Consider the following 25,259-nt stretch of genomic DNA (forward strand, 5'->3'; position numbering starts at 1 on the left):
ATAGATTTATCAACTAATTTTGCTGAGTTACACTTTATCACACTAATTGAAAGTACTAATTTAAATTATACTTGCCAAATATGTAGAAATCATTCTGATTTGTAAACTATAGACTTAAAGCGGTGAAATTACTTGGCGAAATTGGTCCAGTTATTGAAACTGGGGGATCTGTTAAAGCTTTATTTAGTAGTATTATTTAACAATGGAGAATAAAAGCGGTGGAAGCAAGTGACCACTGATGATATGATATCTAAAAATCATATGCTTTTAAGTGAGATAAAAAGTGACGAAATCAGTGCCATGATGGAGCTGGAGTCTGTGGATTTTATTTCTAACATGCAATGTACAGCGAGGTAGTGTTTCAAATTTCTCTCGAAATAGGAGATATGGAACAGCTCTATTGATGTCATATCAGGATTTATGAGCTTTCAAAAATATAGGAGAATACAGGGTGTCCCAAAAAAATGTATACACACTTTAAATAATTGTAAATTTGGGGTTTATTATAATTCGAATAATTTTCAACATGTAAAAGATTCTTCAAATATCATTCTATTGTCTTGTTATCGCATGTTCTCAAACTGATGTCCGTTTTGCTCCAGACACTGCTGACAACGCGAAGCGATGGAATAGCACACATGATGGAACAATTCCCTTGGGATATTCGTACATTCATGTTCAATGGTGCCCTCAATTGAACAACTGTTGCAGGTTTATGGACGTCCTGAACAGTTCCATCAGCTTCAAACTTATCTCTAATTCGAGTGATGGTAACTCGTGTAGGTGGTTCCTTGTTAAACTCCCTCTTAAATTGTCTTTGCACTTCTACTGCATTTTCATACTTCCAGTAGCATTTTAGAATAAATTTCCTTTCTTCAAATTCAAGTCTGTCTGCCATCACTCGGTTCAATGGGTTCAGTCAGTAAAGAAAGAAGAAATAACTTAGTTATCAGCTGCTAAAATGTGTATACATTTTTTTGGGACACCCTGTATATCTGTATGTGTGGTGCTTTCCACAGGACAGACTGTTTGACATAGTGCTATCGAAATTGGCATCTCTCTCTCTCTCTATATATATATATACATATTTTGGACAATGGGCACATTGAAGTGATTTTTTTTGAATTTTCAATTAGAGTTTATGTTAATTAAAAATCAAACAATGTTTTATATATTTTTCTTTTTACCACGATAATTTGTAAAATTATTACCGAACAAAATTAATTTTAATATCAATTTAAAATTAAAAAAGACTCCAGATTCATTTTCCAAATAATTTTTAAAAAAATATTTTAAGTGCATTCTACAATAGCATATTTTATTGTTCACAATGAACAGAACGGCGACTCTTCAAATAGTATGAGTTACACGACTATCAAAATTTGAAGTTTAAAAATATTTTGGAAAAGAAGCCATTAATTGTAAATTAAAAGAAATTTTAATTTTACCTCACCAAACATTCTGGAGATTCTCCAAAAATAGAAGGCATGAAGTTGAAATAGGAGAAATTGGGTCGCTAGTCTTAGGTGTTTTTAATGTATTAAATGTATAGATTTCTGTTAATATATTTCCATCTATATAAACTTTTAATCAATACAAACTTTGAACTGACTTAATTTTTTTACAAAGGGCTAATGGAACATTAATTTCATAAAAAGTTAGTGATATTTCAACCACCTGACTAACAAAGATTTGCTTTGCATATTCTCAATAATATCGCAATATTATATAGTACATCAAATGCTCTAATTATAATTTGAAGGACATACTTCGGTGTTTATTCTTGTAATATTTTCAAATTTTGTAATTGGTACGTAAAAAAATTATGATAACCTATAAATGTATCATAATTTTTTTAAACACCTTTGTTTAGAGGCTGTCATATTGACTGTAATTACGCCATGAGACTTGCATGACTAAGAATTTTGCAAAACTCTCTACAAGGCAGATCGATGGATTTATAATTATCAGAATTCGTAGGTGCTTTAGTTTGTAGATAGAAAATGTTCATTAAGGAACATTTTCTTCAAAATTTAAAGTAAGATTTGAGTCGAGAATTGAATAAATCTTACCCTTTTTTTCAATAGCTTCGGAGCTTATCATTACATAAAGACTATTTTTACATAATTTAAAATTTTTTTAATAAAAATTAGCTTTTTAGTAATAGTTTTATTTCTTAAAAATGTCTCTAATTTTAATAAATTTTAAAAGTATTTTAAGTGGATCTTAAAGCTGAAATTTTCGGTGCTTTAGTAGCTGCTATTATACAAATGCTCATGGCACGAACTAGGTTATATTTACTGCTTTAAGAAAGTAAAAATAAAAGCCCCCATTTCGTATAAGTATATAAAAATGCAGAAAAATGAAAGTTGTCTTTGGTTAAATTTAGAGCAAGTGTCCATTACACGTATATTTGGCATTTTTTTTAAATACACATTAAATAATTTCTTGGATAATTTTATAGTGAACTGTTTAGAAAAAAGGGAAATAAAAACAACAACAGCAACATAAAATTCGTAGAAAAGTTCCGTAAATATAATGGTCATAATTTCCATGGTGATCTTTTTGGGTTTTAACAGAAAATACATTTAAAAGCTGTTTTCAGAAGTCTTGCCGATAGTTTCAGCATTTTGTCATTTATATGGGATGGAATCTTTCAGACATATGCAAAGGAACAATAATGAAAAACAAAACAGAAAGAAAAACCTATGGAATTAATTCAATACTAGAAACAATAAATAATTTTTGAAATTTACGCTTTTATGAAATTTACAGCTTTTGAAGCAAAAAATAAAATTAATCTAGAAAAGTCCGCAAATGCGTTTATAAAAAAATTGAATCATTATATTCATTGCTTCTAACATTCAAAGTGAAAACCTTAAATAATTCTGTATGGAGCCATTGTTAATATAATAAAATACGTGAGTGCGTGTTTTTTTCCCGTTTCATCGAAAATGTTTAGTTTATAAAACTCACAACTTTTCTCACATAAAAGCAGGAAGTTGAAAAATTTCACACTTCTTATTTTCTTTGAAATTTCACTTATTCTCTCATGTATGTGACTGTATCTCTAATATTTTCTTTGGTTAGTAAAAACAAAACAAAACAAAAAAACTTTAAAGCTTCCGAATCCTTTTATTTTAATCAGTCAGAGTGTTGTTCCCTCTTCTTTTTGTATGCTTCACCTAATAAATCAAGTTTTGTCTTTAGTTTTGCAGCTTATAACAAAAAATTAATATTGATTCTGGATCTTTTCTATTTTAACTCTATCAGCACTGAAAGGTCCCAAACGTCCGTCTACGGTGGGCACCTGAAACGCTTACATATCACGGTGGAATTATTCTCCCTTTCATTAAACACGACTGACTGAATTCTCAAAGCACGTATTTTATTCGTTAAGTACGCTCTACCAGAAGGGTCAGGGGTACTGAAAGGATTTCTCAAAACTCTCGGAAACACTTGTTTAGTAACGAGCATACATTTGCTAAGTAGTTATCGCTTTTGTGTATAAAATACTTAAGAACATGGATTGTCCATATAGTTTTGAAGGGGAAATTTTTCTTTATTTTTTCTTCATCTTTGAAAAAGAAACTGACTTTTCAGTGCTGTGAGGTATTTGAACTCGAATAATCTTAGAAATGATAGAGTTAAAGAATGGTTTGAAAATTCTAGATAGAAACATTTAAAATGAAGAATGCATACAAATTTTCATTTGCGTAAATTGTTGTGTTGTTCACGTGCAAGAGCTTGTCTTGATCACGTGCAAGAACACATAAAGTAATAGCCATTCGACACTTTGACAGATTTGTTTTTAAAATTTGATAGAAATATACTAGTAATTATGGTGATAAAAATATATGCTAAATTTTAATCTATTTAGTTAATTACGAATTTTAAACTATCGATATAATTTGACGAACGGAAAAATATTCCTGTTCTAATACATAGTCCGAAATTTGAAAGAAATCTATAATTAGAATATAAAAACAACATAAATGATATAAATATAACATAATAAGTGATATCCAGTTAGGTCTCTTCGTTTTTCAACTATTGTATTCACTTGAAAACAAATATAATTCAAATAAGATTAATTACAATCAGATCTTTGAAAGTACACTTTGAAAACACAATTAAATTGTAGGAATTTTAATTTGATTATCTTACAATTTGATATCTTATGGTTTATTTTATGAACAAGTTTTCATTAACTCACTTTCTGTGCTGTTTGTTTTTGTATCTTCGGTGCGAATTTTGCAATTGATTTTAAACTAACTTCCCGGTGGGTTAGAGATTTGAAACTTTAAAAGTAGTTTGGAATATTAAAGCGGGAAATAATACGATATTAATTTTTTTCATGTCTATATATCTGTCTCTTTGTTTGTTAAAACCAAATTAAGCAATCAATTGTAAGCTTTTGCTGTTGACGGATGGCACCATCTCAAATAGTTTGCTCATAGGGAAGTTAGTTTAAAATCGATTGCAAAATTTCACCCTCATGCAAAAAGGAGAAAATAATTATTTTAAATATATCACGTTTTAAAGTTTATGTAAAATTTTAAAGTTCACAATAGCAAACTTACAGGATAATTTATATGGGGGTTGTAAATCTGTACGGAGCTAGGATAAAGTATTTTATACTTTTTAGTCGTTTTAAAAACGTGGTATATTAAAATTTAGTTTAAATAATAATTTTTTTAAACTTACTAAAAGTTGACGCTACCAGCACTTAATTAAATTTAATTTAATTAAGGTTGGAATGATAGTTAAGTTTCGAAAACTTTAAAATACTGTTAGTCATTAAAAAGTATTGTCACAAAAAAGTGTTCAAAACTCCACAACTTCAATCTTTCAGGAAGTAAGTGATTGATCGATTAAAAATTTTTTATCATTACAAATCAAATTAAATAAAAATATTTTAAAAACATATTTTTCTTCTGGAAATATTTAATTAATGTATTTGTAGTAAATATACTGACTAATAAAAATTAGCATAATATTTCGCGAATAATTAATATGACTAGTAAATTTTCTGATAAAAACAGAGTGATTAAAAACAACTTTCCAATGAAATATAATTTTTTATTTCAATATTAGATAATGCTCTTTATTCGAAAAATTTTACAGCGAATGATTTAAAGCTATAAACAAATGCTTATTTTAATGAAGCAAAGCCGTCTTAATAAAATAAATATCTGAAAGTTTTCCGAGGAAGTGTTTTTAATTACTTGAAAAAATGGCATTTGACTTTTCAAAATAAGAACTCTTTAAAAAAAATAACGAAAATATACTTTGTAACTCGGAAAGTTTCTTTTAAGGCTATAAACAAATGCTTATTTTAATGAAGCAAAGCCGTCTTAATAAAATAAATATCTGAAAGTTTTCCGAGGAAGTGTTTTTAATTACTTGAAAAAATGGCATTTGACTTTTCAAAATAAGAACTCTTTAAAAAAATAACGAAAATATACTTTGTAACTCGGAAAGTTTCTTTTAAGGCTATAAACAAATGCTTATTTTAATGAAGCAAAGCCGTCTTAATAAAATAAATATCTGAAAGTTTTCCGAGGAAGTGTTTTTAATTACTTGAAAAAATGGCATTTGACTTTTCAAAATAAGAACTCTTTAAAAAAATAACGAAAATATACTTTGTAACTCGGAAAGTTTCTTTTAAGGCTATAAACAAATGCTTATTTTAATGAAGCAAAGCCGTCTTAATAAAATAAATATCTGAAAGTTTTCCGAGGAAGTGTTTTTAATTACTTGAAAAAATGGCATTTGACTTTTCAAAATAAGAACTCTTTAAAAAAATAACGAAAATATACTTTGTAACTCAGAAAGTTTCTTATAAAAAAGGGCTTCCATTTTATAAAATTAAAGTAACTAATTGCACGTCTCATTAATCGAAATCTTTAATGAGACGTGCTTGAAGCTCGAACAAACAGAAAAAAAAACACTTGTTGTTATCATAACACTTAGTTAACACATTTTTTTTCAATGTTCGGTTTTTTTCCTACTGTTCATTTTTATTTAACTTGCATTTGCAGTAGTTATAATTTTATAGACGCTATAATTTCTTTACGAAAAATTTCTTTTTAATTTTACAAACGTACTACTCTATAGTTGGATTTTGAGAATGTTAAATATATTGATTAGTTATACGAACAAAATTCCAATTCCTTTTAATACGTAACATGTTAAAAAAATTATTTTTTAAAAATAGAAGACATTTCATTGAGATGAAATCGTTCAAAAAGGGAGAAAAGATATATATTATGATTTTATCAAAATAATTTTTTATAACTTTCTGTTTAATGATCAAGAGTTAGTCGTAGTGGTTTGAAAAAAGATTTTTTTTGTTCATTTTAATTTATATAAAAAAATTATTATTCAAAGACCTACAATATATTCAAAGAATTTGGATTTCGTAAATGAATATTTGATTTGATCAATAAATTTTTGAAAATAGCAAACAAGTTAGAATATTAATAAAGACAGAATATCCCGTTTACCATGATTTCAAATAAAAGATTAATTAAAAATCAGAGAAAACATATTTTTATTTAAAAATCAGCCTCTGTATATTTGTTCAAGAAAAAAAACTTTGTACATTACAAGAAAAAGAAAAACACTTATACCTTAAGTAGTACATTTTAAAATCATACAAAATTATAGCCATTTTATAGTCATATAATTGAATTAATTTTGAAAAATCCAATTAAAATCAGAGAAAATTTGCACGATTTTTTAAAATTTTAAGATGGTGTAAAAATAATATTCGTGAAGTGATTTGTTCAGAATTTATAATTGAAAAAAATTAAAATCTTTTAAACCTCATTTCATTTTTTTTAAAAAAAAGACACATGAAAATCAATGATTTTTAATAGTTCAATTAACTCTTCTAGGCGCTAATGAACTTATGTGTTAAATTTCTTTTAAATTTACCAAAGGGTTTGGAATTGTATAACCTTCAAGATAACAAACTAAATTTTACATTGTAAGGATTTCGTAATATTCCTTCCCTGCGCAGCAAATCTCCTGATAAGGAAGATAATTTTACAGATAATGGCTGCTGAATAGAAGCCAAGTCATTGACTTCTGACCTTGGCGACTATTTGACAACAAAAATAAAGGACCCAGAATATTCGAGAATCTTGGAGATGGTTCCATTAGGACTTGAGTTCTGTTGTTTATTCTAAAATATTTTTGGTTCTGTCACAAAAGCTATAAAATGTGGAGTGGAGTTGAGAGACGTGAGGAATTTGTAGATATGGGCGAAGTCATATCTACAAATTCTTCCCGAGGGCTTTCTACTGTTACAGTTATTTATTACCGATTTGCTGCTTGTATGTTACTGTTTACTGCTCTAGCTATTCTTAAGTACTCTACTATGTATTAGCGTTCAAATAGAATAAAGTGCTTTATGTGTAATTGAACCTGTAGGGCTTTTTATTCCATAAACGGATAGACTTCGAAGATTTTCCATAACAATATATACAGATTTCTTCGAAGCGGAAATTCAAAAGATATCAATTAACATATTGAAATGATCTATGCAGGCAGTTCCTATTTGTTTAAAATATCATATTTTTAACTTGAAGGTTGTAAGTAAAGTAATAATAATAATTAGATGTAGAAATTATACGGAGACATAGATATCATAAATTTTCAAGGAATTTGAGTAGAATCAAAATGAATATAATCATATCTTCCTGGTGCGAAGATATCATTTAATTCGTACAGACAAATAAAGATTAATGGAATGAAACAGTATCCTTTAAAAAAATTAAATAGGGAGACTCTAAAGCACGTGATAATTCGTAACTATCTAATATTTTCATTAAAAAAGAAATTTTAGTCAATTCATAAGTATTTGCATTTTTAGTTCAAAAGAAAATCTAGATATTCCAAATAGATTGTAATTAAATTGCCGATATTTTTTTAAATAAAAAATGCTATCTTCTAGGTAAAAGAAGAAGTATGATGACTTGAGTAACGTGGGCGTTCACATGCGCGAGAATTAATAAAACTTAAAAAGAAATCTCACAATAAATGATAATTTAAAAAAAAAGAAATCGAGATAGCATCGATAATCTTTTAATTCTGATAACTTTAATAATTTTATTAATTATTTTTTTGTAAATGAGTGAAATGAAATTAGAATGATCTTATATTAATGTATAAAAAGAAAAAGGCTCGATAAATAATTTTATATTTTTCGATATTTTTTCTCCCTAAAATATTATCTTTTCAGTTTTTTTCCAAGCAAAAAGCACTAACGTACGATTACATTTACTTTCAGAAAAAAAATATAAAAATTACAAATTTATAAATTTTGATATTATTTCTATTTCTAGTTTTTCAAATAAGAAAGAACAAACGATTTTTTCCCCTGAAAAATATTGTCAATGGCAAAAGTTTAAATATCATACTTTTAAACCGACGCATCATTCAGTTCGTCATCAAAATTAGATTGCATATTATTCATTGTTCAAAATCGTTTTGAGAACATATTGATAATTATATTTCCTAAATATGGAAAATAAGTTAAATCCATTTCCTTTCATAAAATCGATTTAAAAAAATAACTTGTTTAAGAGTAAGGATTCTGTGGACAGATCTAATAGCAGAGGAAATATTTTGATTTCAACAGTTATAAAATCCACCGGTTGAGATTATTCTTATGTAATTAATTTACAATAAAAGTATGCACTATCATCAAGTAAGTTCTGGTGATTGAATTGATAAAAAAAAAGGAAATATAATTAATAAAAAAAGAATATTTTGATAAATTAATTAATTTTTTCATTAAGTATTCAATGAAAGGATTCTATAATACGAAAAATTACATATAAAGGACGTAATGAAAAATGCCCATTTGTATGTATTTTTTGCAATGTATGCAATAATCTAATTCAATTTATTTTTTAAAAATTTTATTCGGAAAATTCAGCGAAAAATTTCTAAAAGAGGAATAATTTCGAATAGGAAAATATTAAGATGTACAATAGAATTATGAAGAGTAAAATCTTATATTAAGAATATGATAAAAATAAAAAAAAGTTTCTGCTTAAAGGATATTAAGATAAACATTGAAATAAATTAATCGGAAGAAAAATTTCACACTGAGAATATTAAAATGGTCAATGAAATAAATCCATAATTAGAATAATCACATATTACGAATGTTATTATAAGTAATGAGATAAAGCTTTGAAAAAAATATCCATTGATATATTTCCACATTGTGAATATTATGAGAGATAATGAAATAAATTCATGATGAAAATAATTTCATCCTGAGAATATTATTATGAACGATGGAATGAATTAATAATGAAAGTAATTCCATGATAAACAGGAAAATCCGCCTATAATGAGAATAATACCATATTGAATATATTTTGATAAGCAATGAGATAATTCTTTATAAATAGTTTCAACTAAATACTTCCATTTTATGATTATGCTGATTGGCAATGAAATAAATTCGAGATGAAAGTAATTCCATGATAAACAGGAAAACCCACCTACGATTTGAATAATACCATATTGAATATATTTTGATAATCAGTTGGATAAATCTTTGAAAATAATTCCAGCTAAATACTTTTGTATTAAGAATATGCTAATTGGCAATGATATAAATTCATGATGAAAATAATTTTATGATAAACAGGAAAAACAACATATGATGTGAATAATACCATATTGAATGTATTTTGATAAGCAGTGGGATAAATCTTTGAAAATAATTCCAGCTAAATACTTCTGTATTAAGAATATGCTGATTGGCAATGAAATAAATACAAATGAAAATAACTCCAGCTAAATACTTCTGTATTAAGAATATGCTGATTGGCAATGAAATAAATACAAATGAAAATAATTCCATGCTACTCGACTATAATGATAAGTAGCATTTCAATACAAAAATGTATTTTTGATTGTTTTTTATTTTCATTTTTAACCCATTTCTTTGAAATGAACACTGGAGAGCATTCTTATACTTTCATTCTTGTACTTTCTTGTTAAAGTTGTAATAATTTTAAAAATATTTCATGTTTACGATACTCTTGTGTTCTTTTTGTAACCTCATTTGCAGGCTGAAAGAGCCGTCTATTTTGGTCCTCACCCCCGCACGTTCACTCCGGAACCCAACCAAATTCCGCGCGCCGAAATGCGAAACTGCAAACTGCCGGCGTCAGCGTCTTCGAACCCAGAATCCGTAGAGACACAGTACCTCCCTGACTTTCATATCGCGACTCAGTCTTGGCTCCAGCTCAATATATGGATGTTCCGCTTCATTCTAGGTCGTCACTTTTCAAAGTTATAGATGACTCAGGTCAAGGCAATCACCTTTGTTTGCAAAGTCGAATTGAAAGAAATTTACAGTTATATTCATATTGTGATCTGTTTTGGCTTCTTTTCAATACATTGATGTTTCGCTTCATTTCGCATCCTCATTTTTTAAACATATAGATGACTCAGGTCAAGGCAATCATCTTTGTTTGCAAAGTCAAATTCAAAGAAATTCACAGAAATATTTATATCTTGATATCTTTTGGCTTTCATTCAATATATGGACGTATCACTTCATTTCACGTCATCATTTTTCGAAGTAATAGATGACTCAGGTCAAGGTAATCACCTTTGTTTGCAAAGTCGAATTTAAAGAAATTCATCGAAATACTCATATGGTACTCTGTTTTCACTTCCTCTCGATACATGGATATTATGCTTCACTTTGAGTCATCATTTTTCGAAGTAATAGATGACTCAGGTCAAGGCAATCACCTTTGTTTACAAAGCTGAATTCAAAAATATTCACGAAAATATTCATATCGTACTGTAGTTTGGCTTCTGTTCAATATATGGATATTCTACTTCATTTCGTATCCTCATTTTTTAAAGATATAAATGACTCAGGTCATGGCAATTACTTTTGCTTCCAAAGGCGAAGAAATTGATACTGGTATTCTGTTTTGGCTTCCATTCAATATATGTAAATTCCGATCCATTCTGTATCGCCTATTTTCAAAACTGTGGGTGTCTCAGGTTACGACAATCACGTTCGTTTCCGAAATTGAATTCAAAAGAAATTGAAAAAAATATTCATATCACGATTATTTGAGTCAATAATTTTCAAGGTTATATATGAAAAGTTCAATGGCATCAAATTTATTTTCAAAGTTGAATTTAAAGAAATTAGCAGAAACATTTTATAATTTAATATTATAATTTATTTATTAAGAAAAATTTTAATTGTATTGTTTATGAAATTCGATTTGTGATTTTGTTGTTTATTAATTATAAAATTCAACATGAATTCGAAATTGTAGCCCGAGACATCGTTGCACAGTAACAGGCTTAATTCGTCATAGTTGACTTAAGGCAAAGCAATAAACTTTGTTTTCAATATTGAATTCGAAGAGATTGATAGAAGTATTTCTCAATTTAACATTGAAGTTTGATTAAAAGAAAAAAAAAACTCGAAATGTATGGATTGTAAATTAGATTTACTGTTCCGTTAATTATTAACTAAAAAAATTAATAAAAAGTTAAACTTCTACTTTAAAATACTGTAATAACGTTTCAGGTTGATTAGATGTATCGTTATAATATTTTTTTAAATATTACTCTTAGTTTCGTAGCAGCTAGAGGGGTCGTACAAAAAATGTATTTAATATGGCGATATTAAATACATTTTTGAATTTAGCAATTGAAACGATAAAAAAAATGTTTTTATTTGATATTTAAATATAGTTGAACAATATTTTTCAACCATTCAATATTTTCAATTTACTGAAATCAGAGAAAAAATTGTAGAAAAATTAAATTAATGTAACTAAATACTTATTTGTATTTTCAAGTGGTATAAAAAAAATTTTTTTTAGTACTTTGTTACAAAAGTAAAGAAAACTTCTACAAATTTGATCAAGTTTTAATTAAAATGTAACAAAATTTTAAAATTTATTTTCTTAGTCAAGAGATAACTGCCTTTAAATTTGACAGCTAAGTTCAAATAGTCTGCTCTGTAGAGCATTTTGAACGACTTCTTTTTTATCACGTCATTTTGTAATATGGGCTACTGGAGCTCAGTTAATAATTCGAATCATGGTTTGCAAAATTAAATCAATGGAAATAGAACAGGAGAAATAAATTAAGTTTACTGGTAGATTTTTTATTGAAAAAAGTTTTAAGATCTCATGTTTTTGAAAAGTTGGTATTTTTATCAAAAAAAATCCTTCCTTTTTTTACTATTTACTTAATATATGAACAATGAAAGCCCAATTAGTAATTCGATTCATAAGGAGGGAAATAAGTAATTCTAATCATAGTTAATTAAAAATTTAATTCTAATCTTAGTTAATGAAATAAATAATTCTAATCATAGTTAATTAAAAATGTAATTTGAATCATAGTTAATGAAAAAAGTAATTCTATTCATAGTTAATAAAAAAGTAGCTCTAATCGTAGTTAATAAAAAGTATTTCTAATCATTGTTAATTAAAAACGTAATTATATTCATAGTTAATGAAAAACGTAATTCTAATCAAAGTGGATGAAATTATAAAATATATTCTTAATTTATAAATTTAGCTATTCTTGCTAATCCAAATAGAAAGATAGAAAAATGATTAAGTTTCCTAACAAATTTCTTACCGAAAGGCTGTTCCAAGACTTCATTGTCCGATAAACAGATATTTCTATGAATATCTGAAACAACCATGCTTTTAAAGCTCATCTAAATTTCGTTCCCTTGAGTTCGGAAGTATTTTATCTCACAACAGGCACACTTGTTGGCATCTTGTTCTGGCACGGTTTGAGCTGTTACTATTATATTTAACCAATCTCACATTATCTAAGCGCTTTTGTTCCATCGGTTTTGTAACCCATTTGTCAAGGTATTCTTTCTGCTTTCATATATTTTCCTCTCGTTTCCCTTGACATTCCCTCTCTGATATTTCCAGTGTCACTAGGTTAAGTGTAAAAGCCAACGTCGTTTAATTATTTCTACCTATTAGCTATTATCTTTATTTGCTCTTACTATATTTTGAAAAGAAGTAAATGATATCTAGTAAAAAATGGATTACGGAGAATTGTAATATTTTAAATTTGTCGAAGACTATTTGTGTTTAGCACGAAGTAAAGAATGCAACTCCATGTCTCGAAGCAAGAAATTATTCTAATTGAAAAAAATATATTAAAGATGAATTCTAAACTTTTATCTGAAACATCGTAAAATGAGAAATTTTAAAATGTATTAATTTTTTTTTTCAATTCCGTTTTTAAAATTTACTCCATATTGCGATGGAAAAAATTTTTCAGACTAAAAAAAAAAAATTAAAGGTGAATTCTATCCTTTTGTCTACAAAAAAAATTAAAGGTGAATTCTATCTTTTGTCTACAAAAAAATTAAAGGTGAATTCTAACCTTTTATCTAAAAAAAAAATTAAAGGGGAATTCTAAAATTTTGTCTGCAATATCATAGCATGATAATATCTAGCTCAGCATATATTTCAACTAAATTTTAAAAATTTACTCTTGGTTATAACAATGCTAATATGCATACGTACAAAAAATATTTAATATCTTCACAGCATCCATTTCTTAGTAAATAGTTACTAAAAAGTAGAAAATATTACTGTAAAATATACTAAAATATTACTAAATTTGTGTAAATTGGACAACTGTTTTGAATTCTAAAATGACACAGAAATAGTTATTATAAGAAAAAAATGATCGAAAGTTATTGATGAGAAACTTTAGAATCTATTAATTTTCAATCTAAACTTCTAACTAAAAATTTAAAAAAAAAACATTCCTTATGAGCATTTACAACTTAAAATGCAACTACCCTTTAAATTCGGTAGCTTGAAGTGAGACGATCGTCTTTGTAGAACTTTTTATAAGATTTTTAATTATATATGTCGCATGAGATAAATAGTATGTAATGAACAATATGACATTAAAAATGTCTTTGAAATCTGTATTACGTTCTACTCTGATAATTGTTACTAATATTGTTAATAATCTGTGACATTGCTTCCTTGGCAGTTAATGTCATAGTTAAGAAAGATTTACATATATTTAAATAGTTGTTGAATTAGTGCCAGGTCCATATCCCTTGCCTTTATGACCTTTTTTGACTTAGGCGATATAAATGAAGGTTCAAGAAAATACAAGAATTATGGCGATAACTTTATTAGGAGACGGATTTCAGAGATCCTTATAGATTTTTCAATATTCTATTAGGAAATCTGTATAAAACGATAGAATAAAATAAATCAAGTGAATTTTATCTTTGAACTGTTGAGTCTAGCTGCAATCTCAATTCTATTATGCTGTGCTGTTATTTAATTTTTATTTGTTGCTAGCATTCATTTCGATAAAAGCTGTTTTGTGTACACTTTGGCTTTGTTTTGCTACCTATTCCGTGTTTTCTGGTGGAAAAAAAACGTAAAAGTCTTATCCTGAAGTAGCGAAAGCTATTATTTCTTCAGTTTTACCATCCTCTGGTGTTTATCTACTGTTCTGTTAAAAGAAGTATTTAGAAAAAAATTTTTAAAGAAAGTTTGTGCAGTGCTAATAACAAATAAATATTCACTTCACTAAAATTACGTTGATTGCTAGTTGGATAGGAGAAAAGTTGCGATTTGCCAATCTAGCAAATACTTAATTATGGTTTCTCCTCTTCAAAATTACTACTAACTTCGACTTCTTGGAATTAGGAATGACAATCTAAGGACTGTTGCTAAGGATTCCAGTTCTCACATTTCAATCAATCATCAATTCAAGAATGTTGTTGACTTGGAGATAACGATATTGATGATTAAATTGAAGAACCTTTTCATTTCCCTCCAAGCTATTTCTTTTATGTGGTACCTAAAATATAAATACTGAACTTAGCTTAAAGAAATAAATCTATGGAAAATACATTTCATTTTCAAATGCACAACTTACAAGTAATGAAAGAATTAAAATTCTTGATAGATTAAGTAATTGATTTATAGAAATAACAAGTAATGAAAAAAATGAAAAATTATTAAAAAGTAATAAAAAATATTTCCATGATATATAAGTCATTTAGAAGATGACAATTTAATTCATTTGAATTGTGCTTTAACATAGGGGGGGAAAATACATAACAGCAATTTTATTGATTTGCGTTGTTGTGTTAACAATCCAAACATGCCATTATTTCTCATAGAAAGTATAATCAAATAAAAGAGTGGGAGGAGGGTAATGGGATTGCCGGGACGTTGCATTTTAAGAAGAAAAATTAAGTTTGGGTGTACAATTCGAAACGACGAAGAAGTTTAAGTCAAAAGCAAATAGAAGATTCGGAAGGATCTTTAGCTATCGCTAATTTAGTAAATGATGTCATCGCCGAAAGTGCGGAAGTCGCCCAATACAGGATCAAAGATTGTTCAAATCGATCGGTGGTCTACGCCAGCTGTTGAATTGTAACGGAATGCAGGGACGTCAGTCCCTAAAGAGGGGAGCAATGTTACAAACCTGTGAAGTTGCTTCCAGCACGGTTAGTTGAATCACTGGAAAGACCGTTTTACGATCAGCTCTGTTGAGTGCCGATCGGGTGCCGTATCAGTGATCTCAGAGCTTGGCGACAAAATAGATATTACTGGAAACGAACGGAATAGATATTAGCGATCCATCCAATAGGAACGAAGATACGCCTGATTCGTCCAGAAAAATCTCGATCCGTCTCCCGGGAACTATAAAAGGCCGGCAGTCTCAAACTGCAAGGATCGTCGGGGTTAAGTCGTGAAACGAATCTTCGAGAGGATAATGAAACAATAGCGGAATAGTCCAGCTTTGTGTGGAGCTCAAGCGAGGGCTGAACTGAGCTGTGTGCCTAGTTATTGTGTTTATTGTGGAAGCAGCATCGAGTCCTGTGAGGAGTAGCCAATCGTGTAGTAGTGAGTGGGCAGTTGGATGCAGCTAAAGCAAGAAGACAGTGGAGAATTTCAGCCGTTTGGAGAGACCGTAGAGCGAAGCTCCGAAGATCTCCTCTCCTGCTGAATTCTGGCCGCTTTGTGTGCTGTGGTCGATTACTACTTGTGGGCTACTGTTTGCTGTAGTGTGCTGCCCTGTACATTTATCGTCTGTGTATTCGTCGTCTTTGTATCAGTGCCTTCCAGTTTAATAAACGTCGTCATTGTCGTTCGTTATTGTTATCTGCTGATTGTTTTCGCAACATCCACCGTCTACAAGCGAACACGGCAAATTTACGGACTTAGTAGTAGTGGAAGCCGTAACAATATATATATATATATATATATAAATTTTTTTGAACTTTCATTTTTAAATTTTCTAGTTGACAAATAAAGTTTTGGAGCTCGAAAAATTTATATATATGTAATTTTTTTGGACTTTCATTTTTAAATTTTCTAGTTGACAAATTGAAGTTTTAGAGGTCGAAAAATTTTTGAGATCGTTTCCTAAATATCGACGCATGCATTATCTGATAGTAATAGTCACGTGACTTATCAAACCAGTTTAAACTGGCTAATGACTTAAATTAATTAAGACAAACAATGACTTAAAAATAATAATGTTTTCACAATGAAAACTTGAAATTTTCGATAACAGGTTTTATTTTTTATGTCTAATTTTTTTAAACTTATCCTTTTACATTTATCATCATTTTCTCTCGTCAAAATGATTCAAAACAGTTTTATTAGGAAAGACTTTAAATTTTCATTAAATGTTATACCACGGAACATCTTTGATAAAATCAGAAAAATATACATTCTATTAATTTTATCTCACTTGTTAAAAATATTCGTAAAAAAGTAAATTTCCTGCTATTTAAAGAGACGCTATCAGACGAAAATGGTGTAAACAACCCGAGTGAGAATAGTGTTTTAATGAGAAGTCTTCCTCAAATCAGTCTGCATTTTTGAAAACCGACCATTTTTCTTCATTAAAATTTTCTTTCACTTTTTCTCTGTCTGGAGGTTTTGAAAACAGGCCAAGAAACACATGTCAGCTACGAGAACAGGGGAAAGTGGGATAGAATATCTCATCTTATTAGTTGAATGATCTCACATTTATTATTTTTTATTCATTTTATTTTTTAAAGAGATTTTCAAGAGAACCAGTTATTTTCTCATATACGAAATGTGTACAGTCAATCGTTAAGAAATATAAGTCTCGAGATTTTGATTAATCTCTAGATTTGTTTAAAATTTTCCCGAGACTGAGGAGTTTTTTTTTGAATAATTTGAAAATGGAACAATTTAGACAGATGAAATTTAGAACAAGTTATTCACAAAAAAAAAAAAAAAAAACTCTGCTGATAACTTTTGAATTGTGGGCACTTTCGGTAAGTCTGAGCGTTAGTTTATGGGCATATGAACCAGATTACATACAAAGTAGTAAAATTAGGATAGTCATAGTATTTGATTATTAAAAAAACTATGTCAAAAACTGATTAAACGTATCAATACTTTGATTATCTGTTGATCTGTTTATTCCTGGGTATGTGAACGCTAAAACTATAAAGTGCTACATTGCTATCTGGATGAAGCTCAATATGGTCTTTGCTATAATAATTGAAGATATGTGTGTAGAAAAATAAAGATTGCATCTTTATTTTTCTGTCTGTATGAATGCATACACAATAAATCAAAACACAAGTAGGATAAACGCAATTTGGCATGTAAAATTTGGTATATCAAACCTGTATATTCACGTCAAGCTACTGACTGGACCATTAAATCAAAGTTTGTGCACTTATTATTTAAGACACGAGAAAGAATACTGCCAACTTTTCAAAGAATAAAAATTAATTAAATATTCAATCAATTAGAAAGTAATTAAAATTTTACCTTCTTTTTTACGTAGTAACAACAGAGAAAATTACTCTAGAAAAACACCATCTTACACCATTTTAAAATTTCAAATTTTACTTTTCTAATGATCAAATTTTCTTTCTTCTGTGCAATTTTTCTTTTGATTGTTATATTTAAAAAAAATCAACACGGATAATCTTAAAAAAAAAGAAGGCACTCTTTTACTAGGTAGTGATAATATTTTAAACTATTCTATAATTGTTTTTTTAAACTTTTGTTTTATTTTATGCATATATTTTTAGCAAAATTTGATTTAAAACGCAATTTTAACTATGCTTAAAAGCAAATATAAGGCACATCAAAATTTTATAATTTCAACGATATCCTTTTCGTTTCGTGCAATTTTTCTTCCATTATTATTAATTTTATTCAAAAAAAATTTAACGTAGATGATTTTAAAATAAGTAAATTTATAAGTACTCCTTTGCTACGTAATGTTAAGATTTTATACACTAACATACCTTTAAAAATTTCTCTTTTATTTTAATGAATATTTATCCTATGTTTGTTTTCACGTGTATATATATATATATATATATATATATATATATATATATATATATATATATATATATATATATATATATATATATATATATATTAGCAGGTCGCAGGCAAATAATGCAAACAAATCTGTGCGTAACACGAAGCGATTGACAACAGATGTCAATCGCATCGATAAAAGAATAGGTATCTGAGGAGGCTATTGCTCCAATTCTTGCTAATACAAAGGCAGGTTATAAAGATTTAAGTGATTTACAACGGGTACTAAGTGTTGATGCACGAGAGATGGGGCATAGCGTTTCCGAAGTAACGATGAAATTTGGATTTTCGTGCAAAACCATTTCAAGGTGTACCATGAATATCAGGTTCCCGGTAAAACTTCAAATCTCCGACAGCAATGCGGACCGTAAAAAGACCTTAACAGAACGCGATCCTCAACGGCCGAAAACAATCGTTACACAAGATGTCCAACACTTCCTCAAATTGCTGCGGATTTGAATGCAGGCCCATCAACAAGTGTCAGTATACGCACCATGCAACATGCCCTAATTAATATGGACTTTCTAAGCCGCAGACCATCTTGAGTTCCATTGTTGACTCAGAGGCACAAAGCTCTGCACCTTGCCTGGGCTAGCCAACACCGTCATTGGACTCTTAATGATTGGAGAAACGTTGTCTGATCTGACGAGTCACGTTTCCAGTTGTATCGGGTGGATGGCCGTGTACGGGTGTGGAGAAAATGACATGAATCCATGGATCCCTCATGCATACAAGGAAACTTTCAAGCTGGTGGAGGCTCTGTGATGATATGGGGCGTGTGCAGTTGGCATGAAATGGGATCGTTGATGCGTCTAGACTCGACCATGAAAGTTAGCGGTACGTTAACATCCTTTCTGACTCTTTGCATCCATTCATGTCCTGTGTGCATTCCGGCGGATATGGAAATTCCAACAGGATAATACGATATCCCACAGGTCTACAGTAGTTAACAAGTGACTTAAGGAGCACTCTTTTGAATTTCGTTCCCCCTAACATGAATATTATCGAGCATATCTGCGATGTTTCGCAACGTGCTGTCCTTAGTAGATCTCCACTACCTTGCATTCCCATGGCTTAGTAGACTGCCCTGATGGAATCATGGTGTGAACTGTCTACAGATTATTTTCACAAATTAGTTTAATCCATGCTTGCTAGGGGGGTTTCGCGTGCTAGTGGGGTTTTGACACGGTATTAGATTGGTGTATTATTTTTGAAGAATAAGAATACATATGAAGAGTTGTTGCTGGAACATATTTGCAAAATTCTAAAAGGAAATTTTAAAAGCAGATGACTAACAACTTTTATTCAAAATAACTACTTATTTGGTTTATTTTCATGCTTTTTTTAGTTAAGAAAAATATAACATTTAATTAATTGTCTCAAAATGTTTCTTAAAATCTTCCTTATACTTCAGCAATTATGAATAAATATGGAATGCTTATATAACAAGTACCAATAAGTTATGAGAAAGTAACTATCAGATTTTCTAAAGCTTGTTTGGTTCAATTGACACTCTAATTTTAATTAAAACGTCATTTCATAGGACAATGAAAATATTATGCATTATGAAACTGTATTCAAAATGATTTTTTACGCCAGAAATATTATATGATTGAAAGGTTTCAATCCCCAGTAGCGATGATTATATGAAATAATTATGAATAAGAATGAACAAGTTGGACGGAAGACATATTGGAGAAATGAATGGAACATTTTCATTGACAACAAGATTCGAATCTACAAACAATCAGATGATTTATCCATTAAGTCACAATAAAGTCTGACGCAGTTCTTCTACGAAAACGTTGGCAAAAATAGTGAGTGAACCAATTAAAAAAAGCAACTAAAATGTTTATAAAGAACCCAATTTAAAATCGAAGCCACGTCCGTGACAGGACTCGAACCTGCAATCTTCTGATTCGAAGTCAGACGCCTTATCCATTAGGCCACACGGACGACGGCTAACGCTCTCCGATTATTTATGAACAAATAATACGGCAAAAATAGAGAGAAATCGGATGAAGAATGCATGTCGAAGATTTCTTCAGAACACAATTCAAAATTGAAGCCGCGTCCGTGACAGGACTCGAACCTGCAATCTTCTGATTCGAAGTCAGACGCCTTATCCATTAGGCCACACGGACGGCGGCTAACCCTCTCCGATTATTTATGAACAAATAATACGGCAAAAATAGAGAGAAATCTGATGAAGAATGCATCTCGAAGATTTCTTCAGAACACAATTCAAAATTGAAGCCGCGTCCGTGACAGGACTCGAACCTGCAATCTTCTGATTCGAAGTCAGACGCCTTATCCGTTAGGCCACACGGACGACGGCTAACGCTCTCCGATTATTTATGAACAAATAATACGGCAAAAATAGTGAGAAATCTGATGAAGAATGCATGTCGAAGATTTCTTCAGAACACAATTCAAAATTGAAGCCGCGTCCGTGACAGGACTCGAACCTGCAATCTACTGATTCGAAGTCAGACGCCTTATCCATTAGACCACACGGAAGACGGCCAGCGCTCTCCGATTATTTATGAACAAATAATACGGCAAAAATAGTGAGAAATCTGATGAAGAATGCATGTCGAAGATTTCTTCAGAACACAATTCAAAATTGAAGCCGCGTCCGTCACAGGGCTCGAACCTGCAAACTTCTGATTCGAAGTCAGACGCCTTATCCGTTAGGCCACACGGACGGCGGCTAACGCTCTCCGATTATTTATGAACAAATAATACGGCAAAAATAGAGAGAAATCTGATGAAGAATGCATCTCGAAGATTTCTTCAGAACACAATTCAAAATTGAAGCCGCGTCCGTGACAGGACTCGAACCTGCAATCTTCTGATTCGAAGTCAGACGCCTTATCCGTTAGGCCACACGGAAGACGGCTAAAGCTCTCCGATTATTTATGAACAAATAATACGGCAAAAATAGTGAGAAATCTGATGAAGAATGCATGTCGAAGATTTCTTCAGAACACAATTCAAAATTGAAGCCGCGTCCGTGACAGTACTCGAACCTGCAATCTTCTGATTCGAAGTCAGACGCCTTATCCATTAGGCCACACGGACGGCGGCTAACGCTCTCCGATTATTTATGAACAAATAATACGGCAAAAATAGAGAGAAATCGGATGAAGAATGCATGTCGAAGATTTCTTCAGAACACAATTCAAAATTGAAGCCGCGTCCGTGACAGGACTCGAACCTGCAATCTTCTGATTCGAAGTCAGACGCCTTATCCATTAGGCCACACGGAAGACGGCCAGCGCTCTCCGATTATTTATGAACAAATAATACGGCAAAAATAGAGAGAAATCTGATGAAGAATGCATCTCGAAGATTTCTTCAGAACACAATTCAAAATTGAAGCCGCGTCCGTGACAGGACTCGAACCTGCAATCTTCTGATTCGAAGTCAGACGCCTTATCCATTAGGCCACACGGACGACGGCTAACGCTCTCCGATTATTTATGAACAAATAATACGGCAAAAATAGAGAGAAATCAGATGAAGAATGCATCTCGAAGATTTCTTCAGAACACAATTCAAAATTGAAGCCGCGTCCGTGACAGGACTCGAACCTGCAATCTTCTGATTCGAAGTCAGACGCCTTATCCATTAGGCCACACGGACGACGGCTAACGCTCTCCGATTATTTATGAACAAATAATACTGCAAAAATAGAGAGAAATCTGATGAAGAATGCATCTCGAAGATTTCTTCAGAACACAATTCAAAATTGAAGCCGCGTCCGTGACAGGACTCGAACCTGCAATCTTCTGATTCGAAGTCAGACGCCTTATCCATTAGGCCACACGGACGGCGGCTAACCCTCTCCGATTATTTATGAACAAATAATACGGCAAAAATAGAGAGAAATCTGATGAAGAATGCATCTCGAAGATTTCTTCAGAACACAATTCAAAATTGAAGCCGCGTCCGTGACAGGACTCGAACCTGCAATCTTCTGATTCGAAGTCAGACGCCTTATCCGTTAGGCCACACGGACGACGGCTAACGCTCTCCGATTATTTATGAACAAATATTACGGCAAAAATAGTGAGAAATCTGATGAAGAATGCATGTCGAAGATTTCTTCAGAACACAATTGAAAATTGAAGCCGCGTCCGTGACAGGACTCGAACCTGCAATCTACTGATTTGAAGTCAGACGCCTTATCCATTAGACCACACGGAAGACGGCCAGCGCTCTCCGATTATTTATGAACAAATAATACGGCAAAAATAGTGAGAAATCTGATGAAGAATGCATGTCGAAGATTTCTTCAGAACACAATTCAAAATTGAAGCCGCGTCCGTCACAGGGCTCGAACCTGCAAACTTCTGATTCGAAGTCAGACGCCTTATCCGTTAGGCCACACGGAAGACGGCTAACGCTCTCCGATTATTTATGAACAAATAATACGGCAAAAATAGTGAGAAATCTGATGAAGAATGCATGTCGAAGATTTCTTCAGAACACAATTCAAAATTGAAGCCGCGTCCGTGACAGTACTCGAACCTGCAATCTTCTGATTCGAAGTCAGACGCCTTATCCATTAGGCCACACGGACGGCGGCTAACGCTCTCCGATTATTTATGAACAAATAATACGGCAAAAATAGAGAGAAATCGGATGAAGAATGCATGTCGAAGATTTCTTCAGAACACAATTCAAAATTGAAGCCGCGTCCGTGACAGGACTCGAACCTGCAATCTTCTGATTCGAAGTCAGACGCCTTATCCATTAGGCCACACGGACGACGGCTAACGCTCTCCGATTATTTATGAACAAATAATACGGCAAAAATAGAGAGAAATCTGATGAAGAATGCATCTCGAAGATTTCTTCAGAACACAATTCAAAATTGAAGCCGCGTCCGTGACAGGACTCGAACCTGCAATCTTCTGATTCGAAGTCAGACGCCTTATCCATTAGGCCACACGGACGACGGCTAACGCTCTCCGATTATTTATGAACAAATAATACGGCAAAAATAGAGAGAAATCGGATGAAGAATGCATCTCGAAGATTTCTTCAGAACACAATTCAAAATTGAAGCCGCGTCCGTGACAGGACTCGAACCTGCAATCTTCTGATTCGAAGTCAGACGCCTTATCCATTAGGCCACACGGACGACGGCTAACGCTCTCCGATTATTTATGAACAAATAATACTGCAAAAATAGAGAGAAATCTGATGAAGAATGCATCTCGAAGATTTCTTTAGAACACAATTCAAAATTGAAGCCGCGTCCGTGACAGGACTCGAACCTGCAATATTCTGATTCGAAGTCAGACGCCTTATCCATTAGGCCACACGGACGACTGCTAACGCTCTCCGATTATTTATGAACAAATAATACGGCAAAAATAGAGAAATCTGATGAAGAATGCATCTCGAAGATTTCTTCAGAACACAATTCAAAATTGAAGCCGCGTCCGTGACAGGACTCGAACCTGCAATTTTCTGATTCGAAGTCAGACGCCTTATCCATTAGGCCACACGGACGACGGCTAACGCTCTCCGATTATTTATGAACAAATAATACGGCAAAAATAGTGAGAAATCTGATGAAGAATGCATGTCGAAGATTTCTTCAGAACACAATTCAAAACTGAAGCCGCGTCCGTGACAGGACTCGAACCTGCAATCGTCTGATTCGAAGTCAGACGCCTTATCCATTAGGCCACACGGATGACGGCTAACGCTCTCCGATTATTTATGAACAAATAATACGGCAAAAATAGTGAGAAATCTGATGAAGAATGCATCTCGAAGATTTCTTCAGTACACAACTCAAAATTGAAGCCGCGTCCGTGACAGGACTCGAACCTGCAATCTTCTGATTCGAAGTCAGACGCCTTATCCATTAGGCCACACGGACGGCGGCTAACGCTCTCCGATTATTTATGAACAAATAATACGGCAAAAATAGAGAGAAATCAGATGAAGAATGCATGTCGAAGATTTCTTCAGAACACAATTAAAAATTGAAGTCGCGTCCGTGACAGGACTCGAACCTGCAATCTTCTGATTCGAAGTCAGACGCCTTATCCATTAGGCCACACGGACGACGGCTAACGCTCTCCGATTATTTATGAACAAATAATACGGCAAAACTAGAGAGAAATCTGATGAAGAATGCATCTCGAAGATTTCTTCAGAACACAATTCAAAATTGAAGCCGCGTCCGTGACAGGACTCGAACCTGCAATCTTCTGATTCGAAGTCAGACGCCTTATCCATTAGGCCACACGGACGACGGCTAACGCTCTCCGATTATTTATGAACAAATAATACGGCAAAAATAGTGAGAAATCTGATGAAGAATGCATGTCGAAGATTTCTTCAGAACACAATTCAAAATTGAAGCCGCGTCCGTGACAGGACTCGAACCTGCAATCTTCTGATTCGAAGTCAGACGCCTTATCCATTAGATCAAGCGGACGGAAGTTTATGCTCACTGATTATTTTTGAACAAATAATACCACAAAAATAGGGAGAAATCTGATGAAGAATGCATCTCGAAGATTTCTTCAGAACACAATTCAAAATTGAAGCCGCGTCCGTGACAGGACTCGAACCTGCAATCTTCTGATTCGAAGTCAGACGCCTTATCCATTAGATCAAGCGGACGGAAGTTTATGCTCACCGATTATTTTTGAACAAATAATACCACAAAAATAGGGAGAAATCTGATGAAGAATGCATCTCGAAGATTTCTTCAGAACACAATTCGAAATTGAAGCCGCGTCCGTGACAGGACTCGAACCTGCAATCTTCTGATTCGAAGTCAGACGCCTTATCCATTAGATCAAG

At 31.6% G+C, this 25,259-nt stretch overlaps 1 protein-coding gene and 21 non-coding genes across 23 annotated transcripts in view; 1 reads left to right on the forward strand and 21 right to left on the reverse strand.

Moving 5' to 3' along the window:
• Positions 1-25,259, forward strand: part of LOC129988178 (PDZ and LIM domain protein 7-like) — a 73,165-nt gene that overhangs the window by 25,309 nt on the left and 22,597 nt on the right. The gene's annotated exons all lie outside the window — the stretch shown is intronic.
• On the reverse strand, positions 20,306-20,378 carry Trnar-ucg (transfer RNA arginine (anticodon UCG)). Its single transcript has one exon. It is a non-coding gene; the product is annotated as a tRNA-Arg (tRNA).
• On the reverse strand, positions 20,494-20,566 carry Trnar-ucg (transfer RNA arginine (anticodon UCG)). The gene has a single exon. It is a non-coding gene; the product is annotated as a tRNA-Arg (tRNA).
• Positions 20,682-20,754, reverse strand: Trnar-ucg (transfer RNA arginine (anticodon UCG)). The gene has a single exon. It is a non-coding gene; the product is annotated as a tRNA-Arg (tRNA).
• Trnar-ucg (transfer RNA arginine (anticodon UCG)) lies at positions 21,058-21,130 on the reverse strand. Its single transcript has one exon. It is a non-coding gene; the product is annotated as a tRNA-Arg (tRNA).
• Trnar-ucg (transfer RNA arginine (anticodon UCG)) lies at positions 21,246-21,321 on the reverse strand. The gene has a single exon. It is a non-coding gene; the product is annotated as a tRNA-Arg (tRNA).
• Trnar-ucg (transfer RNA arginine (anticodon UCG)) lies at positions 21,434-21,506 on the reverse strand. Its single transcript has one exon. It is a non-coding gene; the product is annotated as a tRNA-Arg (tRNA).
• Positions 21,622-21,697, reverse strand: Trnar-ucg (transfer RNA arginine (anticodon UCG)). The gene has a single exon. It is a non-coding gene; the product is annotated as a tRNA-Arg (tRNA).
• On the reverse strand, positions 21,810-21,882 carry Trnar-ucg (transfer RNA arginine (anticodon UCG)). Its single transcript has one exon. It is a non-coding gene; the product is annotated as a tRNA-Arg (tRNA).
• Trnar-ucg (transfer RNA arginine (anticodon UCG)) lies at positions 21,998-22,070 on the reverse strand. The gene has a single exon. It is a non-coding gene; the product is annotated as a tRNA-Arg (tRNA).
• Trnar-ucg (transfer RNA arginine (anticodon UCG)) lies at positions 22,186-22,258 on the reverse strand. Its single transcript has one exon. It is a non-coding gene; the product is annotated as a tRNA-Arg (tRNA).
• On the reverse strand, positions 22,374-22,446 carry Trnar-ucg (transfer RNA arginine (anticodon UCG)). The gene has a single exon. It is a non-coding gene; the product is annotated as a tRNA-Arg (tRNA).
• Positions 22,938-23,010, reverse strand: Trnar-ucg (transfer RNA arginine (anticodon UCG)). The gene has a single exon. It is a non-coding gene; the product is annotated as a tRNA-Arg (tRNA).
• Trnar-ucg (transfer RNA arginine (anticodon UCG)) lies at positions 23,126-23,198 on the reverse strand. The gene has a single exon. It is a non-coding gene; the product is annotated as a tRNA-Arg (tRNA).
• Trnar-ucg (transfer RNA arginine (anticodon UCG)) lies at positions 23,314-23,386 on the reverse strand. Its single transcript has one exon. It is a non-coding gene; the product is annotated as a tRNA-Arg (tRNA).
• Trnar-ucg (transfer RNA arginine (anticodon UCG)) lies at positions 23,502-23,574 on the reverse strand. Its single transcript has one exon. It is a non-coding gene; the product is annotated as a tRNA-Arg (tRNA).
• Positions 23,690-23,762, reverse strand: Trnar-ucg (transfer RNA arginine (anticodon UCG)). The gene has a single exon. It is a non-coding gene; the product is annotated as a tRNA-Arg (tRNA).
• Trnar-ucg (transfer RNA arginine (anticodon UCG)) lies at positions 23,876-23,948 on the reverse strand. Its single transcript has one exon. It is a non-coding gene; the product is annotated as a tRNA-Arg (tRNA).
• On the reverse strand, positions 24,064-24,136 carry Trnar-ucg (transfer RNA arginine (anticodon UCG)). Its single transcript has one exon. It is a non-coding gene; the product is annotated as a tRNA-Arg (tRNA).
• Trnar-ucg (transfer RNA arginine (anticodon UCG)) lies at positions 24,252-24,324 on the reverse strand. Its single transcript has one exon. It is a non-coding gene; the product is annotated as a tRNA-Arg (tRNA).
• Positions 24,440-24,512, reverse strand: Trnar-ucg (transfer RNA arginine (anticodon UCG)). The gene has a single exon. It is a non-coding gene; the product is annotated as a tRNA-Arg (tRNA).
• Positions 24,628-24,700, reverse strand: Trnar-ucg (transfer RNA arginine (anticodon UCG)). The gene has a single exon. It is a non-coding gene; the product is annotated as a tRNA-Arg (tRNA).

Source organism: Argiope bruennichi, chromosome 10 (genome assembly GCF_947563725.1).
Source record: "Argiope bruennichi chromosome 10, qqArgBrue1.1, whole genome shotgun sequence".
Taxonomy (NCBI): domain Eukaryota; kingdom Metazoa; phylum Arthropoda; class Arachnida; order Araneae; family Araneidae; genus Argiope; species Argiope bruennichi.